Raw genomic sequence first — 10,870 nt, 5'->3', positions numbered from 1 at the left:
AAGACTGGACCGGAACTCCTCAAATGACGCCGTAAGAAAGCCATTGGTCAATGATATCGGTAAATTGTTGGGAAGTAGGGATGTGTAAAACATGAATATGGCCAAGGGCCACCTGTTCCCGAACAAAATGAATATCCAACTCAATATGCTTGGTCTGTCGATGATGCACTAGGTTGGCGAAGAGGTAGACCGCCAAGACGTTGTCGCAGTAGACCATCGTGGCACGGTCAATAGGACAAGAGAGCTCCTGAAGCAGCTGGCGAAGCCACGAACACTCGGCGACGGCGTTGGCCACCGCACGATACTCAGCCTCAGCACTGGAACGAGAGACTGTAGGCTGCCGCTTGGACGACCACGAGATAAGTGAGGGTCCAAGGTAGACACAATAGCCCGAAGTGGAGCGACGAGTGTCAGGGCAGCCCGCCCAGTCTGCATAGGAGTAGGCGGTGAGGGCAGTGTCGGCGGAGGCGTGAAGCGTGACGCCAAGATCCATAGTGCCACAGATATAGCGGAGAATCCGCTTGGCGGCAGCCCGGTGAACGTCTCGAGTAGCATGCATATGAAGAAACACCTGCTGCACGGCATACTGGATCTCCGGTCGAGTCAGGGTGAGGTACTGAAGAGCACCAACGATAGACCTATAGAAAGCAGCATCTGAAGCAGGAGAACCGTCCGTGGCAGAAAGCTTGGCCTTCGTATCAACAGGGGTAGCGGCGGGCTTGCAGTTAAGCATGCCGGCGCGCTCCAGGAGCTCATGAGCGTACTTCCGCTAATGAAGGAAGAAGCCATCCGGACGGCGCACCACCTCGACACCGAGGAAGTAGTGCAAAGGACCCAAGTCCTTGATGGCGAACTCAGCGCGAAGACGAGCCGTGATCTGACTGTGGAGACCAGCCATACATGCCGTCAGGATGATGTCGTCGACATAGAGCAGCAAGTAGGCCGTGTCAGAGCCTTGATGATAGACGAAGAGCGAGGCATCCGAGCGGGTAGAGCGGAACCCAAGCTGGTGGAGAAACGCCACGATGCACTGGTACCAAGCGCGCGGAGCCTGCTTGAGTCCGTACACGGACCGCGAAAGTAGGCACACATGGTCGGGAAGCGCCGGGTCAACAAACCCAGTGGGCTGCTAGCAGAAGACCTGCTCCTCGAGGTGACCATGGAGAAAGGCGTTGGAGACGTTCATCTGGTACATCGGCCAAGCACGGGAGACCGCAAGGTGGAGAACCGTGTGTATCGTGCCGGGCTTGACGACCGGAGCGATGGTGTCGGTGAAGTCGATGCCAGCACGTTGTCAGAAGCCACGAACGACCCAGCGCGCTTTGTAGCGATCAAGGGTACCATCAGGACGAAGCTTGTGTTTAAAGACCCACTTCCCGGTAATCACGTTGGCGTGCCGGGGACGGGGAACAAGCTGCTACGTCCAGTTGCGCAACAGGGCGTCGAACTCCTCTTGCATCTCAGCCATCTAGACCGGGTCACGAAGAGCGGCTCAAACGAAGGACGGCGACGACTGAGAGGTGGACGCTGCATGGACGTAGTCATCCGAGGCGTAGCGCGAGCTCAGGCAAAAAACGCCCGTACGGGCGCGGGTGACCGGACCGGCCACATGCACCGGGAGTGCCAAGGGGGCCGCAGGCGCCGGGGGCGCCGAGGGGGCCGAGGGGGGCGCGGGCTCCGAGGGGGCCGGGGGCGCCAGTGCCGCGGCTCGAGGAGGCGCCGCATGCGAGGGGCACGCCTCAAAGCCATGGGCGGGCCAAGAGAGGCGCGCGAGCGCCCTGGGTGAGGCGTCGAGGAGCCCACGTCACCGGTGGTGGTAGTAACAACCGGGGGTACCTGGTGAAATGAAAACACATGCTCGTCAAAGTAAACGTGTCGGGAAGTGAACACACGGTGGGAGACGGGATCGTAGCACCGATATCCTTGGAGTTGGAGGGGTAGCCGATAAAGATGCAAGCGACAGAACGAGGTGCAAGTTTGTGAGGAGTGAAATCGGCAATGCTAGGATAGCAAAGGCACCTAAAAATACGCAAGCCATCATAAGATGGGGGCGTACCGAAGAGAAGATGGTGAGGTGCATAGTTCCACCGTGGGCAGCATGGGCGAAGGTTAAGGAGAAGAGAAGCAGTAGCGAGTGCGTCCGGCCAGAAACGAGGCGGCACGTTAGCATGAAACAGGAGCGTGCGAACGCAGTCGTTCAGGGTGCGAAGGACGCGTTCGGCTCGACCGTTCTGCTGGGAAGTATACGGGCATGTGAGATAAAAAAAAACTATGCCGTGATGCGATAGAAAAGTGTGGAAAGCAAGGTTGTCGAACTCTTTTCTATTGTCAGTCTGAAGAGCAAGGATGGGGCGCCCAAACTGCATGCTGACATAGGAGTAAAAAGCCATCAAAGTGGAGAGTGCATCCGACTTTCTGCGTAAAGGAAAAGTCCACACATAATGAGAATAATCATCAAGGATAACTAGATAGTATAAATAGCCTGAATTACTAGGAACCGGAGAGGTCCACAATCGCTATGAATCAACTAAAAAGGAAAAGAAGCGATGGTGGTGGAGTTATTAAACGGGAGGCGAACATGTTTGCTGACACGACAGGCATGACAGGTGTGATCCTCTATCTTATGTCAACTGAAACTGAAACTCCTAAGAATATGACGAAGTGTGACGGGGTTGGAATGACCCAAACGAGCGTGCCAGAGATCGACGTCGGCGGAGAGAGCAACCGGTGTGGTGATGGAGGTGGACGGCGAATGCACCGGATAGAGCTCGTCGAAACTGTCACATCGGTGAAGTATCATCCTAATTCGAGCGTCCTTGACACAAAACTCAAGCTCGTCAAATTCAACAGTAACATGATTTTCACGAGTTAAACGACAAACGGAAACAAGGTTCTTAATAAGATGAGGTGACACAAATATATTAGACAAAGTAATAGGCATGGAATTGGAAAGAAAAAAAGTGTACCCGACATGTGTGATAGGGAGTGTGAAACCGTCGCCGACAATGATGCGGTGGTCGGTGGTGACGGGAGTGAAGGAGGCAAGATTACCAAGATGAGCAAACCTGTGAGTCGTAGCCCCGGTGTCCATGTACCAATCATCACCTTCGGTAGAGTTGTTCGGCGTAGGAGTGGTATGCAGTGTGGGAAGGAGCACCGGGTCCCAGGGCGCCGGCGGCAGGGCCGGCGAGGGGGGCGGAGACGCCATGGGGAGGCCGTAGCCACCGCTCAGCAGCGGCGGTGGGTACTCTCCAGAAGGTATGGGAAGTAGGCCTGGCTGCGACTGTGATGCCGGATAGGCTGGATGGCCTGCCGGAAAAACCTACTAGCCCGCTGACAGATGCAAAGCCCTGTACACGGGCGCATCGAACGCCCCGTGCAACAGCAAGAGGTCGATGGACAGGGTCAACGCCGGCGGCAGGGCGACGACGGACTAGCCGGAGAGTGCCAGCAATGGGGCGGCGACGTACGCCAGCAGGGGCAGCGGAAGCTGAGCCGTGCGACAAGTCGGAACGCCACCCAAGCCTGATTGCTGATGGAGATACGGGGCAGCATCCTGGTGATGCGTATACGGAGCGGCGCCGTAGAAGCCTGCAGACGGGACTTCATACGGAAATGGAACAGCACCCGGATGACTGATGGATGGAGTGGCGCCGTACGGTGTAGACAGGGCGGCGGCGCTGTAGAAGCCCACTGGCGGCTGAGCGGCGGAGTCGCCGAAGACCGGCGACGGTGACACGACGGAGACCGAAGCAATGGCAGCCATGAAGACGCCGTCCAGGGAAAGCAGCGGCGGAGAAGCCAAAAAACGGAGCGGCGGCGGCTAGCGAATAGCATGCGCGCGGCTACGGGCGATACGCGGCGGTAGCAGCGATCTGGCGATGCGTGGCGGCTGGGCGGACGAGGCGTGCAGCAGCGGTGGCTTGCGATGCGATGCGGACGGGCAGGCACCAGCGATGCAAGCGGGCGGCAGCAGCGATGCGGGCACGCAGCGTAGCGGCTCTGCGGCTCGATCAAGACAATCGCCGGCTACACACAAACGTGCTCGTACGTACGTCCAGAATCCATTAAGGTGCCTGTTTGCTTGTCTAGATAACTTGCACTACGTGTTTTGGCAGGCACGCGGGAGGATGAATGGATAGCGGCTGGCTCGGGGCGCGGGCGGCTGCGGGCATGGAGGGCGCGCGAGCGACGGTGGCGGCAGCGGCGAAAGCGAAAAAGAAAACCTAGGAAATTGATACCATGTATGTTGTGAGAACTGTACGATGTATTGCTTTCGTGCATAGACTAAAGGTGAGCCACGGATCTCAAATATATAAGAAATTAGGAGGCAGGCCCAATACACAATATACACATAACACATATACTCAAACACTGTCCATCTTGCTCTATAACAACTACTGCTTCTACCGATCTATTGTTAGTCTGTCACCGACATATTCAAAAAAATATATTCATGGGTGCTTCTGCGAGGTGGGCGAGCATGCTATTTTGTGGAGTACCAAAACGAGTTAGCGCTGTTCATTCACGAGTTGAATGCATTTATGTTTATCTATTCCAAAATCTGGCACCGAAGCGAGCAACTTTTCCAAGTTGATAAATAACTAGGCACCTGCCACGGTTCATCTAATAAACTGCCCTGCCGTAAACCCCTTCGTGTATCAGTTGCTTCTTGGTTACTGACTAGCTAGTTATACATGTTTGTGCATAGGCAATGGCAGGCATCGCTGATGGGCATGGCGAAGGTGAAGCATTGGACGATAAATAAGATGCTTTTGTCCTAATGAGGATACACATCGCTGGTTGATGTGCCATGGTAACTGAAAAGACCAGTGGACCTGGAGTTTTTTTATGCTCTTTGTGGGTATTTATCTAAGCTGGTTTACTATTTCAGACTGGTTTTGCTTGATGATTTTTTTCTTCTTCTCATGAAATGGAAGCATTAACTAGCCCTTGCTGTGATTCATAAGGCGTTCGCCCTATTTTTCCAGGTTGCTTGATGGTAGTGACTGTATACACCTATTCCAATAGCTAGATTCAGAAACTATATATATATATATATATATATATATATATATATATATATATATATATATGCTTTGGCACTAAACATGAATAATATTGTTGGTCACTCGGCGTTGCTGGAAGGATTAATTACTGCCATATGATCGAGTCCCGTTCAATGCTTATGAAGATCGGGTGGTCGTTTTATTTATTTATCAGAGTGATGTTTTAACTTTGTTGGAAGTCAAAGTGTGACTTGATGATGTACTACTTATAATTGAGGAGGGAAAAGGCCCTTGAAACAGCTCCGACGAAGAAGATGATTCCGACATTGGACTATATCTCTGAATGCAACGCTACTTTACACCGATTTATTTTCATGACATCTATAGTTCGCTAGCTATATGAAAGAAATTCTGCTATACGTGGTAAAATGGTCAAAAAAGTAAAGAGAAAAAAACAAAAAGCTGGGGGCATTCTGAGAATTGAACTTGGGACCTCTCGCACCCTAAGCAAGAATCATACCACTAGACCAAATGCCCTTTATCCAATTATCAGAGGCTGGTCATTTTTAGACCAGCCTGGGATAAGAATTCTGCTAAGCCCCAAAAAGTTTATCATTGATGCGCCTGAGTCGACCGGTCAATGATAATGCTCATCACCGATGCGTGGTTAGTGGCCCATCAATGATGAGGGGTAAAAGTGCTTCCAAATCTATAGTAGTTAGATGTTGTCACGGCTCGGTATTTAGAAGTGCTCATATGCAAAGCACTAGCATGTGTGTGTTCAAAGAGGTGAGTGCCGTGTGTGTTGTTTGATATGTCGCAGTTTTACTATCAAAGTAATTCAACCTTTTGCATTTGTTTTCTATGTTCTTTTGTGGCGCACAAAGCATGGCAACTTATCTTGTTTTGTTTATCTCATCTTAGTCAACCACAACTAATCAAACATGGCAACCTTTTGATAGATGAATGGATACTTTCCTTTTCATGTATTTTCTGGCCTCATTTTTTGGTTAGCCAGTTGGTCGAATACTTTGAAAATCATAGTAGTATGAGAGTTAGTGCAATAGGATTTGAGCCTATTTATTTTTTATTTTTCCTCCAAGCTTTCTTTGTTCCTTCCAGCGATGAGGTTTTTGCGTTGGTATTTTTATTTGTTTCGTACAAAATTAGTGTCTATATGGGCTTGACCGATAGGAGCAACACTTGTGTTCGGTCCATTCATTTGCATGGCTTGATGGGCTAAGAAGGTTATCATTGTGTCGCGTGTGAAGCGTTCCAGCGCGAGCAGACACATCACGGGGAAACCATTAGCACGCGTATGATATGTCTCGCTCCCGTCATATGGGGGAACGGTAATGTGCTATCGCGTCCAAGTTAGTAAGTTTAAATTGACGGCAAATTTACAGATGGGAGATCTTCTAGATATTCGATCGTGTTCACAAGTACTAAATAAGGCAATCTTCTTCGTACCTGTCACAATAAACTCTTACCAAATCACGGTGATCCCTCCATTATAAATCCACCCCTCCTCCCTCGTCGAAACCAGCAACTTTCTTTTCCTTCACTGGTTTTATCCTCTTGCCAGCAATGGCTCGCAACGTGACCCTCCAATACATCCCCCACGACTTGAACCGGCGCAATAGATTCAAGAAGCACCTCAAGGGCCTGATGAAGAAGGCGGACGAACTAGCCATCATGTGCGATGCTAAGACCTGCATACTGGTGTACGGCAAGGGCAAGGCGGCGCCGGAGGTGTTCCCTTCCCAGGTCGAGGCGGTGGATATCCTGAATCAATTCAAAAGCATGCCGAAAATGGGGCAGTGCAAGGAGGTGATGAACCAGGAGGGCTTCATCACCAAGTGCATTGACAAGCTCCGGGACCAGGTCAACAAGACCCGCCACTAGTGCGAGGACGGCGAGATCAGGTACCTCCTTCACAAAACCATGCATGGCGACCACTCATGCCATGTTGGCCTCAACATCGAGGAGCTCACCAGAGTTGGCTACAAGGTGGACATGCTTCTCAAGAGCATCAGTGAACACATGTCAAAAATCCATTCCCAGGCACCGCCGCTAGCTCCATGTGTCGCCACCGGTGTCGGTGTCAAAACCGGTGGATCTCGGGTAGGGGGTCCCGAACTGTGCGTCTAAGGTCGATGATAATGGGAGACAGGGGACACGATGTTTACCCAGGTTCGGGCCCTCTCTATGGAGGTAATACCCTACTTCCTGCTTGATTGATCTTGATGGATATTAGTATTACAAGAGTTGATCTACCACGAGATCGTAATGGCTAAACCCTAGAAGTCTAGCCTGTATGACTATAGTAATGAGTATCTGTCTTTCCGGACTAAGTCCTCCGGTTTATATAGACACCGGGAGGATCTCGGGTTACACAAGGTCGGTTAAAAAGAAAGGAATCTACCTATTCGGTCGCCAAGTTTGCCTTCCACGCCAAGGAGAGTGCCATCTGGACATGGGTGCAGTCTTCGGTCCTCGTATCTTCACAGCCTATTAGTCCGGCCCATGGATAGCAGGCCGGACGCCCGAGGACCCCTTAATCCAGGACTCCCATAGTAGCCCCTGAACCTGGCTTCAATGACGAGGAGTCTGGCGCGCAGATTTGTCTTCGGCATTGCAAGGCGGGTTCCCCTTTCCGAACTCCAGGATAGTCTTCGGACGCGTCGACATGTCCAGACCTGTAACACATACACGACACACAACCGCACAGAGAATATAATTTTACACGAGCCCAATCTATTGACAACTTTTTGCAACATGACATCATATCTGTCCGGTCGTAATTTCAAACAGTTTTTCGTCTGCCGCTCCACATCTCGAGACACGGTTGCCATTGGCACGTCTTGTCAAAGCAGAGATCGTGTCCCCTTATTGCAGGATCCTCGTCAATACGGGCGCGGGCAACCCAACCGTGCCGTTTACACAGCCCTTGGGAATAGGCGAGTTTTAAGGCGAGTGGGGAGGCGTTTAAAATTCGCGGCCTTTTTAAAGGGGTAAGGATCCGTGTTCATTCACCCACGCCTTCTCCTTCCTTTGCCCCTCCATTCTTGAGCTTTAGCGCCCAAGCTCTAGCTTTCCTCGCCCGAGAAAGCACTCCAACCATGTCCGGATCCGGAGCTGGGGGCAAGTGGATGGCCTCCTCCATTAAGAAGAGAGATATCAAGGAGCTCCGAGAGGCCGGATACCTGGCCAAGGAGATCGTTCACCGACTCCCGGCCAAGGGACAAGTCGTCCCTACCGCCGAGCCTCATGTGAGGGTGGTGTTCCTCGCGCATTTCGTCCACGGGCTGGGATTCCCTCTCCACCCGTTTGTCCGCGGACTGATGTTTTACTACGGGCTGGACTTCGATGATGTAGCCTCCAACTTCATCCTCAACATCTCGGCATTTATAGTCGTATGCGAGGCCTTTCTCCGCATCCCGCCTCACTTCAGCCTATGGCTGAAGACTTTCAACGTGAAGCCGAAGGTGGTGAGCGGCCAACAAGCAGAGTGCGGAGGTGCCATGGTGGGCAAGATGCCCAATATCACCTGGCTCGAAGGCTCCTTCATGGAGATGGTGAAAGGATGGCAATTGGGGTGATTCTACATCACCGAGCCGCGCAATACCAACTGGGCGGTGGCCCCCGAATTTCGATCCAGAGTTCCGATGCGGCTCACCTCCTGGCAAGAGAAGGGCATGTCCTGGGGATCTTCGAATGAGCTGACTGGGCTCCAGACGTGCGTCCAGAACATGATAACCAAGAAGATCAAACTTGTCAATGTGATCCAGGTTATGCTCATCCGCCAGATGCTTCCGTGCCAACGCCGGACCTGCTATTTGTGGGAGTTCGATCCGGCCAAGCACCAGACGCTGCTAGAGCTCTTCGGCACGACGCACGAAGACATTTGGAAAGTGCTCTTCAAGGCTGGCGAGACACCACCGCCTATGACCGTGGATCGTGGGCTTAGCTTAAAGCGCCAGGCTAATTGGTAAGCTTTTTCATGTTTTCAAGGTATAACTTTTACTGGCATATTTTGAGGAAGCAGTCTAAGCCTTCCTATCAATTTCTTTTAGGCCTAGACCGACATAACGGGGCGGATTAATTGTCCCGCTCTGCTACCCGAAGATGAGGAGACTCCACTCCTGACAAAGATGTTGTTTCCGACGCCTTATGATGTGCCGGAGAAGAAGGCCAATAGTACGGCCAAAGGGACCGGGAGTGGCCTTCGCCCAAAGGGTGCTTCGGACATGTCGTCCGAAGACGAGACTGACTCTTCGGCCACCGAAGACGACAGCGAGGAGGAGGAAGAAGGCGGCTCCCCCCTGAGGGGGAAGGAAGAAAGGGGGGCTTCCACGAATCTGGAGGCGAAGGCGCCCAAGAGGGGGAAGGGCTCCCTTGCGGATAACTCCACATGGGATGTCGATGCCCGTTTCAAAATGCGGTCAAAACGGCGGGCTTGACCGTTCCTAGCTAGTGGTTGAATCTTGGAAAACTTTTGGTGCTTCTCTGATTAAATAGATACTTATGTACCTAGAAATTATTTTTTAAAAAAATAAATAGCAAACTATGAGGCAGCTGCAGTTCAAATTTGACCCGCTTCCAACTGAATCGGCGGAAATTTGTCTTTTTCACGAGAGGTGGATCAAAACTTTTTAAACCCAACCATTTTGTCAATTGTGCATTAAATATGTCCTAGTATTTTAGAAAATTGATTTGTTCCAATTTTGCAACAATTATTTGGTAGTTCCTTCACAAAAAAACCTCCTTTCGGGCACTCGAAAAATGGAAAATGGTTTTTTGGTCCAACGAAAATGAAAACTACCTTACGCAACATTGTTTGCCATTCCAATATGCACCCTTGTGCACAATATGAGATCATTTGAACAAACTATGCCATGAATGCGGCCATAAGATTGATCATTTGGCTTGAAAAGCCATGAATCTTCACACTTGATAGCTCATTTCTGAGAACATTTTTTTAAAATAATTACTGTATTACAATTTTATTATTTTTCCTGGAAACTTGTTCACATATAATGACACAATGCGAAGGTTTTCCAATTTTTTGATTTTTTTTGAATTTTTTATGCCCGTTTCAAAATGCGGTCAAAACGGCGGGCTTGACCGTTCCTAGCTAGTGGTTGAATATTGGAATTTTTTTGGTGTTTCTCTGATTAAATAGATACTTATGTACCTAGAAATGATTTTTGGAAAAAATAAATAGCAAACTATGAGGCAGCTGCAGTTCAAATTTGACCCGCTTCCAACTGAATCGTCAGAAATTTGTCTTTTTCACCAGAGGTGGATCAAAACTTTTGACACCCAACCATTTTGTCAATTGTGCATTAAATATGTCCTAGTATTTTATAAAATTTATTTGGTCCAATTTTGCAACAATTATTTGGTAGGTCCTTCACAATAAAACCTCATTTCAGGCACTCGAAAAATGGAAAATGATTTTTTCGTCCAAAGAAAATGAAAACTTTCTTAGGCAACATTGTTTGCCATTCCAATATGGACCCTTGTGCACAATATGATATCATTTGTACAAACTATGCCATGAATGTGGCCATAAGATTGGTCATTTGGCTTGAAAGCCATTGATCTCCACACATGATAGCTCGTTTCTGAGAACACTTTTTTAAAATAATTACCGTATTACAAGTTTGTTATTTTTCCTGGGAACTTGGCCACATATGATGACACAATGCGAAGGTTTCCCAATTTTTTGATTTTTTTTTGAATTTTTTATGCCCGTTTCGAAATGCGGTCAAAACGGCGGGAATGACCGTTCCTAGCTAGTGGTTGAATCTTGGAATTTTTTTGGTGTTTCTCTGATTAAATATGTCCTTATGTAC

The 10,870-nt window shown here is 49.8% G+C and overlaps 1 pseudogene; it reads left to right on the top strand.

Annotated features, from left to right (window-relative positions):
• Nucleotides 1-6,596: 6,596 nt before the first annotated feature.
• Nucleotides 6,597-9,029, top strand: LOC119334162 (annotated as a pseudogene).
• Nucleotides 9,030-10,870: the final 1,841 nt, after the last annotated feature.

Source organism: Triticum dicoccoides, chromosome 7A, assembly GCF_002162155.2.
Source record: "Triticum dicoccoides isolate Atlit2015 ecotype Zavitan chromosome 7A, WEW_v2.0, whole genome shotgun sequence".
NCBI classification, from domain to species: Eukaryota; Viridiplantae; Streptophyta; class Magnoliopsida; order Poales; family Poaceae; genus Triticum; species Triticum dicoccoides.
The sequence above is the reverse complement of the archived record's forward strand: the minus strand, read 5'-3'. Positions and strand labels throughout refer to the sequence as shown.